The sequence below is a fragment of the Macrobrachium rosenbergii genome, chromosome 53 (genome assembly GCF_040412425.1).
Source record: "Macrobrachium rosenbergii isolate ZJJX-2024 chromosome 53, ASM4041242v1, whole genome shotgun sequence".
NCBI classification, from domain to species: Eukaryota; Metazoa; Arthropoda; class Malacostraca; order Decapoda; family Palaemonidae; genus Macrobrachium; species Macrobrachium rosenbergii.
In genome coordinates, this window is record NC_089793.1 from 34,066,952 (window position 1) to 34,090,246 (window position 23,295).

General features: G+C 34.4%; 1 long non-coding RNA gene across 1 annotated transcript in view; it reads left to right on the forward strand.

The window, feature by feature from the left end:
* Positions 1–14,448, forward strand: part of LOC136834405 (uncharacterized) — a 533,585-nt gene extending 519,137 nt beyond the window's left edge. The window contains exon 7 of the long non-coding RNA XR_010851786.1: positions 14,313–14,448. This is a non-coding gene — a long non-coding RNA (uncharacterized lncRNA). The remainder of the gene's footprint in view (positions 1–14,312) is intronic.
* Positions 14,449–23,295: the final 8,847 nt, after the last annotated feature.

Genomic DNA, 23,295 nt, shown 5'->3' on the forward strand with positions numbered 1-23,295 from the left:
ATTATTTGACTTTTTCGAATTTTATTTATTTATTTTGTCTAAGCGGATGAGTATTTCCTCAGACATGCTTCTTCCGATTCAGATCAAGTTTCCCTATCATCGTGGTTTTTTATTCGAGTAAGGGGTTTCCTCATAAGTTCCTTTCTGTCTTTGTGTATTAAGAGGTAAAATAGCTGCCATTAATAACTGCCTTATGGTACAATCGTTGAATTCTTTGCTATAAAGAAAGAAATCGTTTGGTTTTATTATGTATTTTAAGAAAGGACTTCGTGGAGAGATTTAATATGTTCTGTGTAAATAAGGACGGCTGTGAGTGTCTTTTTCTTGTATGTATGTATGCATATAGATATGAATGTATGTATATACATACATGTTAACATATATATACATACATATATATGTATGTGTGTGTGTACATTTGTATTACGAAAAGTTTATGAAACTTATTTCACATTAATTTCTTAATTGGTATTATTGACTTTTGGAAACGAATTACGTGGTATCATCATTAGAGATAGAAAAAATAGACCCATAATATTAAAAAGAAAAGAGCTGTTGTCTGGAATTTCAACCTCAAAGGGGTAATATTGAACGGGAGTGGGGGGGACTTATCTGTTTTTATTCTTTTAGTAAATATACGAAAGCTCGTAACGTTTTTATTGCATTTTCAAGAAATTCTTTAGTCAGTTTTATATAGACTCGCGAGAGAAGACGTGAAAAAAAATGTACCTGAATAGCCATTTACAGAAGGAATAAGTCAGAGACCAGGATTTCTGTTTTTAAGGTAAATGAAAATCCTTATGGTAATTTATTGCGTAAATGGTGAATTCTTTGAAATAATATAATTTGAAGTAAATATATATATTCTAAGTTTTTTATGGGTAATCACTGCATCACACTCAGTATGTTTGCGTTTATGTTCAATTTATAAATTAGATACAGATTAAAAACAAAGGCAATGACAGGCTGCGAGAACTGCAAATGTTTTTTTATGGTTGCTTTCTGGATTTTTATCCATGATTAGAGCTGCAACGAAATTCGTAAAAGAATGAATTTAGAGCATGATATCAATTACAAGTTCTAATCTCTCATTAATGTCATATTCCCCCCCGCCGGGTGTCCTCAGCAGCTAATTCTTTCGGTCATGAGGTAAGCTTATGACTCACGCAGGTTTGGTGAGTCGTTGTACCTCTCTCTCTCTCTCTCTGAGAATGGATGTGGGTATCTATTTTGATATACTTTAACAAAGGGAAACATTTGAAAAAGCCTGATGTAGTAATATTTAGTATACTACACTATTTCAAAAATAAAAAAAATGGTACGGTAATTTTAGTCTACCCTCTACACTAGCGGTGATTAGTTACGTATGTATTTTTTTTCTTTTGCTGCTGCCTCTTTTTTTGCTAATTCCATTATCTTTTTATCATATGACTGACACAACGATGGAGGTATATTAAGGGTAGAAACTGTTTTGCATGTCTGAAATGTTTGTAGAAGACATCTGGTATAACCTTCAAGGTCAGGCTTACATTTTGACGGTAAGATTTGCTGCCATTAGAAACTATTCTCCTTTATAGAGCTGGTTATCATTCCGGTATAAGTTAGGTCTTCCGAAATTTCTATGATTATGAACCAGGAACTTGTCTAATTGTATAAGGAACTTTTATTTAGGCTTGCACCTTAAGAAGTATTTTCGTGCTTTTTGCGTCTTTAGGATTGCAACTTAAGAAGTATTGCGTGCTTTTTGCGTCTTTAGGATTACACCTCAAGTGATGTTGCGTGCTGTTTGCGTCCTTAGGCTTACACCTTAAAAAGTAGTGCATGCTTTTTGCGTTGTTAGGCTTGCACCCTAAGAAGTATTGCGTGCTTTTTGCGTCTTTAGGATTACACCTTAAGAAGTACTGCGTGCTTTTTGCGTCTTTAGGTTTACACTTTAAGAAGTAATGCGTGCTTTTTGCGTCTGTAGGCTTGCACCTTAAGAAGTATTGCGTGCTTTTTGATTCTTGAGGATTACACCTTAAGAAGCATTGCGTGTTTTTTGCGTCTTTAGGCTTACACCTTAAGAAGTATTGTGTGGTTTTTGCCTCTTTAGGCTTGCACCTTAAGAAGTATTGTGTGCTTTTTGCCTCTTTAGGCTTGCACCTTAAGAAGTATTGTGTGCTTTTTGCCTCTTTAGGCTTGCACCTTAAGAAGTATGCCGTGCCTTTTGAGTCTTTAGGCTTGCTCCTTATGGAGTGTTGTGTGCTTTCTGCTTGCATAACATTAATATCCACATTCTGTTGAGACATAACATTGTCCCTGTACCTGAAGTCTTACATTTCCCCAAAATACAAGGCTGTGGGATGATCTTCTTGCCAGAGTTATTGATATTAATGATGTTAAGTGGAAAGGAAGTTTAAATCCCCGAAATTTTTTTTTTAAATCAGTTCTGATAGTCCATATTTTATGATGCGGCTCGGCCACCTTGTGCGGATGAACCTTCGATTTCACATTGAACATCTAAGCTTAATTGTTTTCACTTACGCGGCATTCAGACAAATTACAAAATGTTATTGTGGAAATGTTTAGGAATGTTAGACTCTCTTAGTTTTAGGATATATCAGAATTATGAAACTGAATTAACCTTTCTAATGCTTGATGGGTCATGTATAATAGCAGCGTAATATAATTTCTATGGTTTTTATTAGTGTTGTCTTTGCGTGTATACAAATAAATTTGTTTTTCAGCATCATAGAGGCGGCCTATGACTTTAAGAATGACATAGCCTACTTGAGCATTGAATTGATCTGTGTTAACAAATCAGCATTCTCTCTCTCTCACTCTCTCCTCTCTCTCTTTCTCTCCTTTTCGCTTTTCTCTTCAAAGAACATTTCTCCTGTCACCCAATATTTTTCAATTGGTTTGTACCCACTCGGACCCCCTATAAAGTCATAAATTATGCAGCCATTTTCGATGCGGAGAACAGAACATGAAACCTCTTACACTTTTGCTGTGTATTAGTCTTCCATTTTTGATTAGTCATACCAGATTCACTTAGTGACATATCAGACAATCCCGTTTTAATCAGAGTTTTCTTTTAGCCTTTCCTCTTTATTTTCAGAAATACTTGAAGCATTTATTGGTATATAACCTTAATTTACACGTTAGGTGAAAGGGCTTATATAGGACGTTGACTTTTTACCTGATGTACCATTTTAGCAACATACTGTCAGAACTTGCTAACAAAACATGTTTTTGAACGTCAAGTCATGCAAAGTGATTGTGTTATTGCTCGCTCTCACTGGGGCTGTATTTGCAAGGCTCCGTCGTATGAGGATCCGTGCCATGCCAGAGAAAGATTGCGAAAAATCAACCCTCTAGCCGGTCAGTATCATTGCCGACATGATTGAAAGTTAAAAAAAAAGATTTTCTTTCCCTGTCATTTACTTCGATGTGTAGTTGGAATAGAGCCAACAGTTTTTGACTCCATGTCTTTTGATTGATTTAAAAAATTGACGATTTAGCACCAAAGTTAACTGTCTTATAATTTCAGAGATTGCGAGATATATATACCAAATGTATATATATATATATATATATATATATATATATATTATATTATATAACAATGACTTATAATTTCAGAGCTAACTTTGTGAGCGTATGTGTATATATATATATATATATATATATATATATATATATATATATATATATATATATATATATATATATATATATATATTTATATATATATATATATATATATATATATATATATATATATATATTTATATATTTATGTATATATATTTACATATATGTGTGTATACGCAGACATACATATATACAGATATATTAATAATGTTTTGTGGAGTGTTCCCTCGAACACTGACTCGGTCTCCACCTCTTCCCTCCAAGATGTCTAACTACTTTGTTGGGTTTAAACTGTTTTAAAAAAATAATAATATTGAACTCTTTGTTTGATGAATACGACTTCTTTTTCAAAAGTATTGTGTAAATGTTCTCTTTCAGGCCCTCAGGTTGGTATTCGAATAAGAAATAATCGTCGAATGTATTCTGACAGTTTCCCAGAAATAATTTTGTAAGGCAGTAATTTTTAAAGTTTAATAATACTTTTTTTATACATAACAGCATCCTCTTATAATCAAGTGATTCTAGCCCACACGTTTCTAGGTTCACTCTTTAAATGGAAAAACAAAGTGCGTAACTGTTCTGGAATCCCCTCAGTTGAATGGCTGGTGTTTTATTAATTACGATGAGTAAATGTCAGATCTTTTCTCCAGCAGTGGTGATCCTGTATGTAAATTTTATAGAGCTAACATACGTTTCGATAGCATTTATAACTGGACCAATATGGCACGTGGCATTTTAGAAATTTCTGATTTTTCTTTTCTATAAAGGACAGTGACTATAGGTCAACTGCAGGTGCTCCGTACGTTAATATGTCACAGAATTACAGAATTTGGGTTTTATCTTTCCCCTTATGATTAAAAACACACGCATGCACATATACATGTGACCACACATATATGTGTTTATATTATATTTATATATATATATATATATATATATATATATATATATATGTATATATATATATATATATATATATATATATATATATATATATATTATGTATATATATGTATGTATGTGTATGTATATATATATATTATGTATATATACTGTAATATTTTATATGTTGTATATATATATATATATATATATATATATATATATATATATATATATATATATATATATTCATGAATACAAATGTTATTATATCAAATTATACTGGGAATATCCCCGTTGGGGAATATAGCTTCATGAATGTATATAAATCACAGTGTGATAAAATTTCATATATTTTCTACAACAGCATATTTTTAACGCCTTATTCTATTGGTACAATCTAAATGGTAAAAACTATTCAGCATAGAGGAGATGTAAATGCTGATTTTTACATTCGGTATTTTCTAAAAATTCGAAATGCTTTTTCGGAGTTTGATGGTAGTTTATCCAATACATCCTAAGGTGTAATCTTGTATTTTATTTGTACTTTATAATCCTGTGCGGTCCTTGGTGTGTAAAGTAAACAAGCTTTGAATTGTTCCTCTTTAAGTTCTATTTACTAAAAGAAGAGGAATTGTTTTCAGGTAAACAGTGACAGGGCAGTTTATGGATCAGCAAAACACTTGATATAAATTATGAGATGCCTCTTTGGTTATAACATGCAGGTTTTCAAAATGACATCAGAACCATTTTTAGCGCAACGTTACATTACCGTGAAATTAAACTTCCCTTTAATTTTCTGTACGAGTCTTTGGCGTTAAATATTCATGGCTTATGGAGGCATTCAGGCGGTAGTGTTTACTCTCCTTTATGAACAAGTAGATGTTTATTTTTTTCTTTGTTTACACGGTTTTGTCTGGAGCATTGTTCATCCGGGAGCATGTTTATCCGGTTATTCAAAACGCGCGCAACAATCCGGCATTTTCTGAAAATCCTTCTCATGATGAAGGGATTAGATGTGATATTTGGTGTGACGTACGAACTGCTTGTTTTGTGTTTGTTACAGAATGGATCGCATGGTCGGCTCCCATTTCATAACAACTTGTTGGCTGCTAGACTTAGAAACTTCTCGGTTTGGCTTTGTCACTTTACAGTAAAATCGCGTGGCTTATCTTGTATTAGTCGCTAGAATGAATATGTGAGTTTAATCTTGATTACCTTTGCATTATCTCGTCTCTTCTCCTTGCAATTGCTTTGCGTAACGAGAGCCAGCATTTGCCGTTACATCTGTTAATCAGCATCAAAGCATTAGCTGCTGTAAATGCAATTCTTATGAAAGAGACGAATGTACAGGGATTAACTTCGTTGATGTGCTGAATGCAAAGGTCACTCTGTTGTTATTTTAGAAAGGTGATGACGTAAACACCCAGTTTTACGTATGCAAGTTACGAAATAGTGGATACGCGAAAGTTAATTTGGAGTATTTTGTGTCTCGTAACGTTTTTTGACCATTAAAATAACCACCCTTTTCGTTATCGTCACCAATACGGTTTGCGAATATATAATTTTGTTGTTGTTGTTGTTAAAATTTTTCCTTCATGTTAGAACTGAGATCTGTAAATCGCAATTAATTTTTAAAACAAACTGGTGACGTATGTCGTATGAATTTTACGTAGCCAGTTTCCCTTCTATTAGAGATTTTGGAAACCTGTGAATGAAAGAGGCATCCGTGGGGAGACTGATATGAGTAATTTGCTAAAGGAAGCAAGGTAAGTTTGTGAAGCACAGTTGCACGGATATTGAGTGATTGATTGATTGAGTTGTTTCTGTCGTTTCTAATTGCAACAACAATGGCTTTCGGAGCAAAAAAATAAATTTTTGCTATAAATTATTTATAATTGATTAGTATCGTGATAGAAAAAGGTTTCTAAAGGCATTCGTTCATTTCATGCATCTTTGTTATACTTCTGTGCCTTATATCCGCAAATTTTTATATAATTCTTTTATTTATACCGTTCGAAGAAAGCCTGCATCCTTGACAAATCTGTATGTACGTTTATATATATTATATATATATATATATATATATATATATATATATATATATATATATATATATATATATATATATATATATACAGTATATATGTATATATATATATATATATATATATATATATATATATATATATATATATATATATATATATATATATATATATATATATATATATATATATATAGAAATATATATATATATATACGTACTGTTGGGTATGATACATGAAACATACGTACTGGGGTCTAAGCGAGATGTCAGGCAGGGCAGCCGATCGAGACCACAGGTCTACCCCAAAGCCAAATCAAAAGTCCTTCAAAAGAAGGCATCGTGCTTACCCCCATACAAAAATGGGAATAAAAGCACGTTAAAAGAAGAAGAAGAAGATATATATATATATATATAAACGTACATATAGGTTTGTCAAGGATGCAGGCTTTCTTCGAACGGCATAAATAAAAGAATTATATAAAAATTTGCGGATGTAAGGCACAGAAATATAACAAAGATGCATGAAATGAACGAATGCCTTTAGAAACCTTTTTCTATCAAGATACTAATCAATTATAAATAATTTATAGCAACAATTTATTTTTCTTGCGCCGATAGCCTTTGTTGTTGCAAATAGAAACGACAGAAACAACTCAGTCAATCAGACACTCAGTATTCGTGCAACTGTGCTTCACAAACTTACCTTGTTTCCTTTAGAAGATATTCATGTTAGTCTCCCCATGGGTACTTCTTTCATTCACAGGTTTTCAAAATATCTCTATCTATCTATCTATCTATCTATCTATATATGTATGTATATATGTATATGCGTGCATGTAGTATATATATATATATATATATATATATATATATATATATATATATATATATATATATATATATATATATATATTTATATATATATATATATATATATATATATATATATATATATATATATATATATATATATATATATATATATGTAAGAAATGTATTCTCACGTCCCCAAGGGTGTTTGATTAGCTAATGCCATATGGTCAACAGAACCAAAGGTGTAAAGGTAAGCAAAATGATGATTAAGGTAGTTTGAGAGATAAAAGTTGGAAGGTAATGGAACAGTAGCAGTGTTTAGATGACGTTCACTAAGGAAATGAAAAATAATTTTTTTGCCCAAGTAAGTATAGGGAGAAAGAATAATGAACAAATCAGTCTTAGTGGAAAGGATGTAAGTGAAGAGATGCTGCCAGATTAGGAATGCAGTGATATGTCGATAGAGAAATGATTTTGAAGTGGCACTAAATACAAAGGATAGAAGGCAGCAGACATGCATGAGGCTGTGGTTTAATGTATAATTTAATAATACCTTTGAAAGGGACTCTTAATGCAAGGAGGTCAGTTACAAGATTGAAGAATGGCAGTGCACCAAGGGTTCGTTATATTACAGGTGAGATGCAGGTACAGCTTTGAAAACTTAATCAAGAGGATAACCAGTTTTTACAACGAGAAGAAGATCAGGAGGAGGGAGAGGTGATCATAAATGGAGTGTGGAGTGACTTGTGTTTGTTGATGGTACAGTCTGGGGAAAGATTTTGCAAAAGTTTGTAACAGGAAAGGAATAGATAACTTTATGAGGGTAACTGGAGCAAGGGTATGGATTGTGAGTCAGTGGAACTGGTTTATTCCCAGTGGTGTTTGTGAGTAAGTGTACAAGGGGACAGGAGGAGGGGAGAAAAAAGTATACCTTAGTTTAACCAGACCAATGAGCTGATTAACAGCTCTCCTAGGGTTGGCCCGAAGGATTAGACTTATTTTACGTGGCTAAGAACCAATTGGTTGCCTAGCAACGGGACCTGCAGCTTCCCGTGGAATCCGAACCACATTATACCGAGAAATGAATTTCTGTCACCAGAAATAAATTCCTCTAATTCTTCATTGGCCGGCCGGAGACTCGAACGCAGGCCCAGCAAAGTGCTATCCGAGAACGATATCGACCCGTCCGACGAGGAACTGAGGGGGAGGAGGGTAAAGGTGAGTCACAAAACAAGTCGGGCAGGGAAGGGAGTAGGACCGCTGCTGACAATTTCCTATGTATGATATGGTTTTTAAGCCAACTCTCGTATATGAAAGTAAAGGGTGTATGTTGAATAACGATGAAAAGAAAAATGGTGTAAGTGATACAGGGTTTGCTTGTGTAACGAATATGAAATAAGAAGTTTTAAGGACGAGAAATGTCATACAAGTTAGTAAACAGGTGAATAGATGGAATGATATTTCGGGGTGGTTTAGTCACGTGAAAAGTCTGTACTATTCGGAGGCTTTGGGAACAAGGAGGAAAAGGAGACAGAGAAAGAAATGGCTAGATGGTGCCGATATATCAAACTAGTAGAATTGTAGTGTACTGGATGCACCTCGGGGGTGCATACACTACATAAGAGGTGCTTGGCATAGTGTACTTAGTTTGGGAGGTATGTTCGCTGCTGATGTGTCGTTTTTCAAGATGGTAGGTTTTGAAATGTTAGATACAGAATGCTTAAACCAATGTAGGAATGTATGGAACAGTTATTATGAGTACTTTTTTGGGAGGGTGTAATGTAATTGAATGGTAGTGAGATATGAAGTTATATTACTTCGAGCTCAAAATACTAGTTATTTATTTATAGTCTCTTGAAATGACCGACTAAAGAGAACCCAAGAGAGCCGTTGTTAAAATAACGGAAAGAAAGTAAAACTTTTCTTTTGGTAGAAAGAGGTAATGTGTCGTAAGTGGAACATGGTCTGTGCTGCATACCTCGTTGGAAATTAATGTTTGGTTAAAATATCTCGCTTGGGAAGCTTTCAAAATCAAATTTTCTTCATACCCCAAATGAAAAGTCGATTGAAGTGGAGTTCAGGATGGGGTTTAAAAAAAGAAAAAGAAAAAAGAAACTATTGTAAAAGAGCAGAGAACATGCTCTGTGGCCGAAGCTCCTGAGAATTAAGCCGTCAGTGTATGTCTCTCGTGTATCTAAATCAAGCTGCTGCATTCAACCTATTCTCAGATCCTGGAATTTATTGTTGATTGGGTGACCTTAATGGACTCTGGTCCCGGGACACTTTAAAGTGATTCAGGTTATTAGCTCAGTTATGGAAAAAATATTTTATTTGGTCATTTTTTTTATTAACCGTGGAAGAAGTATTCTAAAGGACATGCTGCAAAAGTTATTTATTAATTGGAATATCATGAAATAGCCCGAGTTTCAATTATAGCTGTTAGAATTCCCAAGGTTAATGTTATTTTGCAACTCGTGAAAAACTCTGCTGTGCGTGTTGCAAGGGATGTGGGGGCTAGGGGTTTTTGGGGTGGTACAGGGGTTTGGGGTTAGTGAGCGTAATTCGGTGACCAAATAGTTTATCACAACTTCTGTTGATTTGTTAAGCCGCGACAGAATAAAAAAAAAGCAGGAAAAATTACCCAACTTTGTTTGACACAGCTTAAACAATAGTCATTTTTATCGCAAGTTTATAGTATGTTTAGAGGAAAAATATCTGGATTAACTGAATACGAATTTCTCTCTCGGTTGCATTTCGAGAATTTTTGGAGAACTACTGCAAATGTGATCAGAGGACTTTCATTTGCATGATGCGTCATTATTCAGTATGACGAAGTTTTATTTTTGTGGGATTCTGGGATTCTTTTTTTTATATGTTATTGGAGCATAGGAAAGCATTAAGGGAGTATGATGTATGAGAATGTTATAATTGTTATATTCATATACTGAGCGGTTTTACAGCAACACCCCAGTTCTCACAGGGACAGAATAATCAGGCTAATTTAATTTGCTTTTTTATTTGTATCTTTTTAAATTGATGGGTATGTTAACGTTTGTTAACATACTTGTACGTACAGTAACTGACCTCATGATCAACCTTCAACATTATGACAACAGTTTCAATTCAGATTGTCAAAAGAGGATTACTTAATGCTCTCTCTCTCTCTCTCTCTCTCTCTCTCTCTCTCTCTCTCTCTCTCTCTCTCTCTCATTTTGTCCCTTGGAAATAACATTACTAATACACCATTAATCTTAGTGTACAGTTTTCGGACCTAGTATTATGTAATCATTCCTCACTGAGTTCGACACCAGTTCCGAACTCTGTATTTCGTTTGTTCAGTATTTTTGCTAGTGTTGGGACGTGTTCTTTTCGGACAATAATAGAAATTACGTTCATAATTTTTATTTTAGCGTTGCCTGTATATTTAGCGTTTGTGCCTCTCTCCTTTAAGGCTTTCCATGCTGTATTTTACATTTCGTTCCCCGTTTTACATTAAGCGCACCTGCACACAAAAGTACACACCATTATTGTGTATCCAAATTGCATGCATAACCCTTTATGAATATATATATGGTATGCAAATTCGTGTGAGTGGATAATAGGCAGACAAATAGACAGACCGAATAGTCCGCAGTGGCTCTCAACTTTATCTCAACTTTGAAGTTAACTTTTTTAAAGTAGTGGAAAGTCGTGTAACCTCACGCTAACAGACATTTTGCAACGGAGTCAGAGCAACGTTGGGTAATTGTAACTTTCATCTTGTGTCGGGTGATTTAGGCATTTTACCTCCCTTATTAAAAAACCTTTGCTTTGTGAAATGCAGCACAAAGGCATTAATTGTCATTTAACCCTTACTTCTATAGGAGAATCCATTTTTCGCATGCTATCCCCTGTCTTGTTGTGTTAAGTAATTTTATTACGTCAGTGATCATTCTTCAAGATCCTATTACACACTTTGCTGCTTCGCGAGACTGACGTAAATTGAACGGTTGATCGTAAGATTACTAAAGTATCAAACGTTACAAGGAGTATCACCGAAAGATCTTTAAATGAAGTTTGAAGTTTACAATAAAACGTTTTTTGTTGAGCTTACTGCTAAGAAAAAACCGAAATTATTTGTTGCCAATAAGTTTGTAATTCGTTAAGAATCGCTAGATGTACAAAAAAATTCGGTTTTCATACTCATGTAATTAGTAATGCATTGGATATTTTAGTAAGACTGAATTATTATCAGTCTTATTAATGGTGCTAACTAAAAGTTCTAATAATATTAATAATAAAAGGTAAATATATTCTTCTTCTTCTTCTTCTTCTTCTTCTTCTTCTTCTTCTTCTTCTTCCACGAACTTATTTGTGATCCATAAAAGAGTAAAATTCCCCGATCGTCGAATTGACCTGATGAGGGAAAGACCTGAAGTTTTTAAAATTTTTTAATTGAAATATTCTGAACTCCAAAAAAGAAAATCAAAGTTTTAGGGCAAGTTGATATATTAGTAAAATGAACGACTCGTTGTTCGTGTATGTATGTACCTTTGAGTGTGTGTGTGTGTGTGTGTGTGTGTGTGTGTGTGTAGAGTGAGTTAGTAACCGCCAAATCACACTAAGTTTTAAGATGAATGATCAAGATGACTTTTGAGGTCGATTTTAAAGAATATAAGAATTTTTTTTGTTCATTCTTTCTCACCTGAGTTTCAGGGTATGAGTCTCCCACACAAGACCCTTGAAAATAACTGCGGGCACCAACGAATAAAAGCATTTTAAAAAATTCATCAAAGCAAGTTAATCAAAGAAAACTTTGGAAACGTCGTCGTACGCAGTGTGTTGGCTTGCTTCAAGATCATTAATTCTTAGTCTAGACGTTTCCCGTTCCACCCTCTCTCATTATTACTCAAAGTGTGCGCGCTCTCATTACGTGCATTCATATATTCCAGTAGAATCGTTGAATGTGTGTATACGTATAAAATGCATTTGTGTTTGCATATGAAGGTTTGCGTCCGTTGCTTCTTTTCTGAAGGCACCTCATATCGTGAAAGGTAAAAGGCACAGTCCAAGGTAAAAATAAGTAGTGTAAAAGTTCATGGTCATTTTTGCCGTCGAGAGAGATGCTCCTTATCTGTCTTATAAGTCGGACATTGGTATTCTAAGAGGCTGGTCAAGGGAAACCGCATGAGGATTGAGCCAATACGAAACCCGATAAGCAATTGGAAAAGATATCTCCTGGGAGACTTTTAACGGATTACTTTTCCCTCTCGCTCCTTTTCTCTCTCTGTCTCCCTGTTAGTTTTTCCTTCGCGTTTCTTGCGTGTGGTGTCAAGTCTTTGTTTTATGAAGGCCCTCTCTCATTTTCTTTCCTTCTTTTAATACGTTTATTCCGTTTCCTCTCTTACCTACTTCGTCTTTCTTCAGGTTTTTCAGTCCTAATTGGCATGCGATTTGGTGCGTGGGCCATTTTATATCTGTTTGTTGGATTTTGTCTCTGCTGTCTATATAGCGGCGTCTCATTAAACTATAATTTTTTACCAAAATATTTTTCTATAGTTCTTTGTATCATTTACGTGTTAGGAAATTTCATTAGGCTAGGATTCAGAGATATAAATTAGAGCAGACGTGTTTGCGTATTACGCTTTTATCCACCAGTTCCGACTTTTTACCTGCAAGATTCACTACAGATTGACACTTGACGTGACCTTGACACTTCGTTTTGAGTGGGGACAATTATTTATATTTGTAATCCCCGGTCTGTTGCATAAGGTTATAAGATGAAATATATTACTGCTGGAACAACTGAAAGAAAGGAATTCCTGATTGTGACCGACTTCTCTACTCATTAAATCCGGATCCTGGCCCATTTTTCTACTCTTATAATCCGGATCTTGACCCATTTCTCTGCTCTATAAATTCGGATCCGGACCCATTTCTCTACTCAGTAAATCCGGATCCTGATCCATTTCTCCACTCAAAAAGTCCGGAGCCTGACCTATTCCTCTACTCAATGAATCCAGATCCTGGCCCATTTCTTTACTCAGTAAATCCGGTTCCTGCCCCATTTCCGTAATCAACTCTTCCTTAACACATAGTCCGCCGTCATGTAATTTTTTGAGAAATGTACTTAAATCCAACGAAATATCAAACAATAACGAGCTTTATTAGCTAAAAAGTAACACTATTACGTCTAGAATATGGCATCTCAAATTGGGATTTTTCTTTTGTTGTTCCCTGTCTTGACAGGACTGGATGAAAGAACGTGTCTGTAATTAGTAATTTTATTCATGGTGTTTATTTCACAGGTATCGTATTTGTCAATGTTCCCCCTAACTGGAAAAAAAACCTACGTCCTCACAGCTTTTATTTAGCAAAAATCAACAATCCTCGAAAGTGTTCGATTAGGTGACCATCTCTCTCTCTCTCTCTCTCTCTCTCTCTCTCTCTCTTTGTGTGTCTCTCTCTTTGTGTGTGTGTGTGTGTGTGTGTGTGTGTGTGTGTGTGTGTGTGTGTGTGTGTGTTTGCTGATACGTTTTGAAAATCTCCACTGATTTTCGTTTCCTAATTATTATAGTTCATTCTTCAACAGTAAGGACTGTTACTCTAAAGACACACACACACACACACCCAGATTTTTTCCTCTATTTTCTTTTAGCATGGTTCCATAAAATATAGGATAGAAATTTGTCAGTATGCTGTAAAAGATAGTATATTGTGTAACTCTGTCAGATTATCAGTTATTGTGATTGCTGTTGAACTCTCCTTTCTGGGAGACAGGATGCGAGTGTAATCATGATTTATTTGGAATTCCAGTTACCCTTGTTTACCATATCCTAATTCTTCCTTTAATAATACTTTCATGTTTTTTTTTTTTGCATAAAGCCAGCGATCATTAGCGTTATTGGAAGTGTAAATAATTGTCGCTTGCATATTTGTATTTTTTCGCCAGGTGTGTGAGTGCTTGTATTAGGGACCCCCCAACACCGCTCTCCTTTGGAAATTGTAAATTCGGCGTTCTACGAAACATCGGCCTCTAAACGCGTGAACCATGTCGGTTAGCATGTGAACAAGCCACTGGGAAACCAAACGATGTGAGTATTTATTTCAAAGTCTAAAATAAAACGAATACAATTTTTTAAACGATTATTTAAAATCAATTCTGCATTTCTGGAAAAAAGTAATTACAAAGAATTTAGAAACGAAACAATAACAAAAGGATATTTTATATTCACTTTTCCCAACTAGTTAAAAAATGGACTTTTTCATCAATGATTATGATATATTGTGACAACGTCACCAATACAACAAAGGGTCATAATGGAACCAAAAATAACTTATTTCCATGGTCGTTTTTTGCTTGATTATCAGCATTGGAAGAATACCTATATATTTGGCTTTTTACCTAATGAACTGGTTTGCATTACAAGTATTATTATGATAGGGCGTTAGAAGAGGGTTTAAAAGTTGATGAAAGGTTATTGGGGTGTACTGTAAATATTTCATGTCAGGACTTCTATATTTAAATGAAAATACTAGTCTCTCTCTCTCTCTCTCTCTCTCTCTCTCTCTCTCTCTCTTGTTAAAGTTGCATACATTTATTCTCTGTATTTGTCATTCACTTTATTTCACAGTGCATCCAAAAGCACGACCAGCCTACGCATAGGAGTGAATTTATGAATATGAACTGGAAATGTTCAGTTTTTCAATTAAATTCTGGGGAACACGGAGGTCAAGTATAGTAACCACCAGCCGCTTCGTTGAATATTCAATGTTAACCCATTCGACCTCACACAATTTCACCATGATTAATTCTCTACATAGGAATTATTGTACTTGAGAAAACTTGTACATTAAGTATCTCAGCGACTGTGTTCTGTTTTGCAATACTGGGCTATGTCCAAAACCAAAGTATGCTAAACGCGACTTGGTATGATTACTTATTAAGAAGAATTTGTAACTTGCACGGTGGAACACTCCAAAGTTTCTCACAGGATATTGTGCTGAATATTTCCTTCTCCCCCGGACTCATTTTGTTATTAATCCTTAGGGAAATAAAGTATTTAGGCTTGCGGTAGCACTGGCTTTCTTGCCGACTTCTTTAATTGCCGACAAAACAGAGTATTGTGTGGACATGTATTTCTCAATGGACAGTTTATAAACACTTGAGAAAAAGGACTTACTTATGTATCAGTACTAGCAGCAAAAGGAAAGTTATTATATAAATATAATATATATATATATATATATATATATATATATATATATATATATATATATATATATATATATATATATATATATATATATATATATATATATAGAAGGCAAATGCCAATGTAAGTGAAACAACGGAGTGGTGCTAGACCTTCGACTCAACGGTCCGTTGTGTCGAAAGGCGTAGCACCACACCGTTGTTTCACTTTCCTTCGTGGCATTTGCCTTTATTTTATATTCATCAAGTTCCATATTTTCGTGATTCAGTTATACACACACACACACACACATATATATATATATATATATATATATATATATATATATATATATATATATAAATTATATATATATATGGGATTAAATGAAGACTCAAAGTAACAAGCCATATAAGAGCATGGTAGTGGTAAGTGTTGATTATTCTAATAGAAAAAATTAACTTAACAAAAAGTTAAGGCATGATTCATGTTTATAAAAATCAACTTTCTTTGAATAATTGTAAAGAACAGATTTCTTCCATGCCAGGCCCAATGCATAAATTTAATCATGGAACCTCCCCAACATTTTTTTCTTCTTGGTGACCTTCGAAGAACTAAATAAACTTCGAAAGGAATTTCCTTAACCAGATAAAACGTAGCTCATTATTTTGGCACGCATATTTTGGGGTCTTAGCACAATCAAGAGGGATTTTGTATCAAGATAGTGACGGCTGAAAGAGATTATGGCTTCATTGTCTTAGAGTTTGATTTTTCTTCCCATACCAATTATTTAAAGAAAAAATCTTAATTTCTTGATAGAATGCCAACTTCATTATCTTGGACGAAATCCCTGAAAGACTTATTTCTTCATTAGCTGCCTAAGAAAATAAGGCAGCTTTTGTTTTAAGATGAATATTCACTGCTAGGTATTCGCTCTGATGAGAGATGTGTTGTAGAAATTTAACTGGAATCTTTCACCTTTTTAACCGTAACTTCATTAGCTGTTTCACTAACTTGGGTTATAATGTTTCATTCATTTTTTTTATCTTTCCTCTTGATGATCTGCCTGGGCGATGAGTTTTGGTGATTTTTCTTTAAAAATTTCTCTCTGAAGTCGTCATCATATAATATGTACACACACACCCACACACACACCCACACACACACACACACACACACACACACACACACATACATACACACACACACACACATATATATATATATATATATATATATATATACATACATACATACATACATATACATATCGGTAGATAGGGTAGAGAGAGAGAGAGAGAGAGAGAGAGAGAGAGAGAGAGAGAGAGAGAGAGAGAGAGAGAGAGAGAGAGATAACACACAAACACAGTTCTAACGAAATGATCTCTCATAAATTATATCATATCTGAGTACCTGTATTCGTTAAATATATTCTTCGTTAAATATATTCTTCTCTTCAGAGTTGTTATAGCCAAAGATTTAAAATAACAAACTCGGTACGGCAAACCTAGTTTGATAACTATTGCGTATGCGTCCTGTGCTAATCTGCTGTTTTCAGAGGGGAGTGAAAGAAGGTAATTAAAGGTGTCAGACAAAGTTTGCCATGCGAAATCCTCATATTTTACCCGTAAGTGCAAATTCAAGTTGTGGCATTTCTTAGAAATAGTAAAACTGTAATGATAGCTAATGAGAGCTGCTGAAAGTCAGTCTCTCCAAGGGATTGGGAGTGATGACTTGAAAAAGTGTTGTGCTAAAAGCCTCCTGAAGCTCATTTAATTTACAGGCACTGCATGTTATTTTGAAGAAGACCAATTTAATTTTAAGGAACAGAAAGTTTGAAATACTTGTTTACTCATCTCTGATTGTTTTATAGATTTTTGATGCTGCTGCTGTTTTTGTTCAACAAAATCTGCCACTGGGATTGTATGTATATTGTCCCGCTTCTATTGTTTTAAAATTTTCATTGCCGCTTTAACTTAGATAAACCTTTTCTTTCGGGTGGGAAATAGTACTTGAGTGACTGACAAGGGTGTGTAAGGTATGTCTGTAGGAATGGAAGGTTAGGAGTAATGGGCGTATGTAAGTAATGTTCCATTGATAGAGGTAATTATAAGAACTAGAAGACATAGCAGTGCCTATAATTAGGATGCCTTTGGTAAAACTTTGAATCAGGAGCACTTTGGAAGTGTATGGTAGCATTTCGAAAAGAATGGAATGGGGACAGAATGGTATTATAGGTACAGGGAGTCACAAAAAAAGTGGAGGGAAGGGGCAAGAACTCTGATGAGGTAAAAGGGTTTGCTTGGGTGACAAGTTTGATCAGAATATTCTGATGTGTTCTAGTCACGCGTAGAGAACAGAGGAGGATAGGGTTTTGAAATACCTGTGTAATCAAGAGGTTCTGGGAAGAAAAATGAGGACAGGGATACCGAGAAAGTGTTGGAAAGATGGGGTGGAAAAGGCGTGGAAACAGGTCTCTCGTATTTAGGAAACGCCATAGTTTGCTAGACAAGGTCAGTGGCTTATTGTCTGTAGTTAGTTCGATGCGCTGTACATAAATTAAGGTTTTGGAAGTTTTCTGTACGTAGCTTTTACCCTTGATTCGAAAGTTAAAGGGGTGAATGGTAATGACTAGATTTTTCCCTGGGAAATAAGCCTTAGTGAGAAGCATCATAAAATTGTGTGTGTATATATATATATATATGTATATATATATATATATATATATATGTATATATATATATATATATATATATATATATATATATATATATATATTTATTTATTATATATATATATATATATATATATATATATATATATATATATATATATATATATATATATATATATATATATATATGTGTATATATGTATGGTGTGTATATATATATATATACATAAAGAATATATATGGTATATATATATATATATAATGTGTGTGTGTATGTATATTTTCATGATATTGCCTTGTAATGTGTATATCATTCTATATTTTGATATATTTACTTTGCTGGTTATAATGTATTGTGTGGAATGATAATAACTGTTGAAGTATCATATGTAGTGTAATGTCAGATCTCAAAAGAGTTAGTGATCTGGGTAACTTAACAGCGTAATTTAAAATTGGTAATATGTTTTAATAGTAACATAGTATGTGATCACACATTTTGTCCCCTAACAACAAGTGTTCTGTACTCATTATTTCGTACGTCGTGTTTTGGTTCTGTTGTTGTCGCGGGAAATAGCAAGTTAATGAGCGATGGAATGGCAGTCGAGTCATGTGAAGCTTTGTCCCGTACGAGAAGAAGACAAATGATTTTGCAGTGTTTAATGTACTGTTCTGAAAACCAACTTTGGTTCTTCGTCTTGTTTGTGGCTGCCAGCTGCCGTCTGTTTTGATCGTGTTGAGATTTTGTTAAGAGCTTCGTCCCATACGATTTTTTGTTCAAGTCACATATGCCTCTTTGAGAGTAAATGCACATATCTGAATCGATTACATCATGTTTTGTAAGGTTGCGTTGCTCTGGTTGCGTATTGTTCTGACGTTGTCTGATTGTTTTGTTTCTAACTAGAATCCAAAAGTTTGTTCATTCTGATTTCAGAGACTGTAAGTGTTGGTTCTCTCTCTCTCTCTCTCTCTCTCTCTCTCTCTCTCTCTCTCTCTTCAAAAGAGAGTAATTATTAATGTAAAGTGTTAGTTTGGTCACTGGTGTTAATCTTAGCTTTTGAGATCTGAACGCAGGAAAAGTTGTAACGGCGCCCAACAACAAAAAAGTGTGTTTTGTGAATCTAAAGCAGCTGTTCAAATGATTTTGCAAAGGTTTTCACAAGCTTGTGTAAGGTAGAGTGAATATTGCTTATTACCATGGTATAATAAGGTATATTAGAGAAATTTTGCATCAGTGAAATTATTATTGATAAATCTTTTGTATATTTTTGTGTGTTCTTGTGTTTGCAATCTCCTGATTTTTCACAGTTTATATATTGGTGATTTAACATTTATTTACTTATCATTTTAAATATTTCTCAATAATTTAACATTGCACACTTGATTTAATTTTCATTTACTAAGATTCTCTTTTCAAATCTTGAGTGATTCTTGATAGTTTAAATTCTTGAATAATTTAATTTCTTGATAAATTAAAGTTTTGTGATTTAGTTTTGTTTAATAATTTAACTCAAAAATTAATTAAATTTTTGTGTTGTTTTCAAGTAATAGTAAATTTTTCAGACTGTGAATTCTAATTATAAATTTTGAATTTAAAAATAAATTTTTGTATTTAAAATTAGAAAAAACTAGTGTTTCATTAATTAACTACCAGTGAATAGGAATAATTGTGTGCATAAGGCAAAGTGATAAACATGTTTTATTCCTTTAGACCAGGAAAACAGTTAAAGTTGTTTGATGGAGTGATGCCCTTGTACTCTAGTATATTTCTTGTTTAATTGTTGATACCTCACACTTGTTTTGATAAACTTAGTTTGATTTTTTACTTGATTAATGAGCTTTTTAAGGGACCACTGTTACCTTCAGAGTAATCAGTCATAATTTTTATTTTTATGAGAGTTCAGGTATCTGGCTGAAGTGAGGCAAATTTTTGAATTCTGTGATTAGTTGTGTAATAACCAGGTACTTAGTATGTACCGTGACAATTTTGGTGCCCAGACCCGGGAACAAAACAAAATATCACTCTGGTTTATGATTTGTGCTGGTGATGTTAGGGATATATTTTGATAGGAGAGTTACCACATAATTATTTTAACAATGTATTGTAAATTATTTAGTTGAGTAACTTAGAGGAAATTTTTAGCAGCTCCATCCATCCAAGAGTTATCTGAATCCAACCTCACTAAGACACAGTGGACTGTTTTAGCAGTGGCATGTGGGGGTAATGTGTCTAGTGGTATGATTAAGGCACAAATCAGATGTATTGCAATCCAAGCAGTGATGGACTCTGGTAAAATAGATGCGTTAAGAGAGGCATAAATGTTGTTGAATGCAGCTGAGGAAGAATTTATAAATAAGCAAGAAAAAAGAAAGAGAAAAGTGATGCAGAGGTAGAGCTTAGACGCATAACTGCAGAAGAAAGCTTGATTAAGCTGAAAATGCAAGCAGAAAAAGAAAGAGGAAAGAGAAGAAAGTTTGATTAAGCTGAGAATGCTGGCAGAAAGAGAAAGAGAAGACAGAGAAAAAGAGAAAGGAAAGAAAGAAGAAGAAAAAACAGCAGCAGAAGAAAGAGAAAGATCAAGAGAAGAAAGAGAAAATGGCAGGAGAAGAAGAAAGAGAAAAAGAAGAAAGAGAAAAAGCAATGCATGAAAGGGAGATGGAGTTAATGAAAGCTTGATCCACATTACCTGTAACACCACCGTCTAACCCTACCCAAGGTAATTCAGACCCCGTATTTGATGTAGTAAGAGTGTAGAAGTTAATTCCAAAGTTTACAGAAGCTCCAGATGAGTTTTTTGATCACTTTGAAAAAGTGGCTTCATGTATGGGATGGCTGGAAGATAAATGGTCAGTCTTGGTACAGAGTGTTCTCATTGGTAAAGGAAGAAGTGCCTATTTACCCTTATCAGCTGCCCAGTGTAAAGAGTACAAGGTACTCAAACATAGTGTGTTACAAGTTTACCAGATGACCCCTGAACATTACAATGAAAGATTCAGATCTTTGAGAAAGGATGACAAGATGAACAATTCTTCAATACTGGAAAATTTGGAAGATAAACTAAAACATCTGAGTGTTGAGCAAAGTAGTGAATTAAGTGAGGGAATTCGAAGTTTCCTTGAAATTTTTGCAGATGTACCTAGGCCTACCAATCTGGCAAAGCATGAGATAAAGATCAGAGAAGATGGAAAACCTTTTAAGGAAAGCATATTGCTTATCACCTTTTCATCGAGATGTTGTGAAGAAAGAAGTTGAACTTTTGTTGCAGCATGGATTAGCAGAACCCAGTTCAAGTCATTATAGTCCTCCTTGTGTGTTAGTGAAGAAACCAGATGGCTCGTTAGGATGTGTACTAATTATAGGAATCTGAATTCCATTAGTGTGGCTGACGATTATCCCTTGCCTCTTATTGATCAATTATTACTTGATAATATTGGGCAAGCCAAGTTTGTTTCCAAGATAGACTTGTTGAAAGGTTATTATTAAATTCCCTTAGATGAGGATGCTAAATTGCTGTCAGCTTTCATTACTCCTTTTGGGTTGTATTAATACACTGTTTTGCCATTTGCTGTGATGAATGCACCTGCAATTCCAACGAAGGATGGATCAACTACTAGGATCCAAAGAAGGAGTAGGTGTTTACCTTGATGACATTGTGATTTATTCTAATACATGGGAAGAACATCTGAAGATTTTAAGGAAAGTGGTCAAGAAACTACGGGAAGCAGGACTAACAATCAACTTACAAAAAACTGAGTTTGGAAAGGCAGTTGTTCAGTATCTGGGATTCGAGGTTGGAAAAGGCCTTCTCGCTCCTGTTGACGCTAATGTAGAAGGTATCTGTAAGGCTAACCCCCCACTACGAGGAAACAGCTACAAAGAATTTTGGGCATGGCTGGATTTTATCGCTGATTCTGTCCAAATTTCTCAGCCGTAGTAGCTCCGTTAACCTACACTTAACCAGTCCGAAGACAAAATTTGTTTGCACTCCAGAATGTCAAGAATCATTTGAGAAGGTTAAAGCCATATTAACTTCAAGACCAGTGCTTCAAGCTCCAGACTTCAATAAGAAGTTTGTAATACAAAGTGATGCATCCAGCTGTGGACTTGGAGCTGTTCTACTTCAAGAAGATGACAGCAGTATTCTGCATCCAGTGTGTTTCATGCGTTCAGAGTTGAAAAAGCATCAGAAAACTTACTCAGCAATCGAAAAAGAAATGTTAGCATCAATCACAACATTGAAAAAGTTTGAAGTGTATGTGAACCGACCCAGGAATGAAGAAATTTTAGTGTTGTCTGACCACAACCCTATCTCATTCATCAATAAGATGAAAAATAACAATCAGAGACTGACCAGGTGGTCTTTATGCCTGCAACCGTACAATGTAAAAGTGAAACGCGTTTCAGGAAAAGATAATGTCATAGCAGATTATTTATCGTGTTGTGAATCATTGGATTCAAATCCAGGATAACTAATCTTCTGGGGGGAGGAATTTCATGATACTGCCTTGTAATGTGTATATCATTCTATGATTTTGATATATTTACTTTTCTGGTTATAATGTATTATGTGTAATGACAATAGTTTTTGAAGTGTCATATATAGCATAATGTCAGAGCTCAAAAGAGTTAGTGATTTGGATAACTTAACTGCGTAATTTAAAACTGGTAATATATTTTAATAGTAGCCTAGTATGTGATCGCACATTTTGTCCCCCAGCAACAAGTGCTCTGTACTCGTGATTTTGTGTGTCGTGCTTTGATTCGGTTGTTGTCACAGGAAATAACGAGTTAACGAGCGGTGGAATGGCAGTCGAGTCGTGTGTGTTTTGTCTTTTACAAGAAGAAGACGAATAATTTTGCAATGTTTCATGTACTGTTCTGAAAACCAACTTTGGTTCTCCGTCTTGTTTTGAAAGTTTGCCATTTGTGGCTGCCGTCTGTTTTGATCGTGTTGAGATTTCGTTAAGAGCTTCGTCCCATACAATTTTTTGTTCAAGTCACATATGCCTTTTTGAGGGTAAATGCGCATATCCGAGTCGATTATGTCATGTTTTGTAAGTCTGCATTG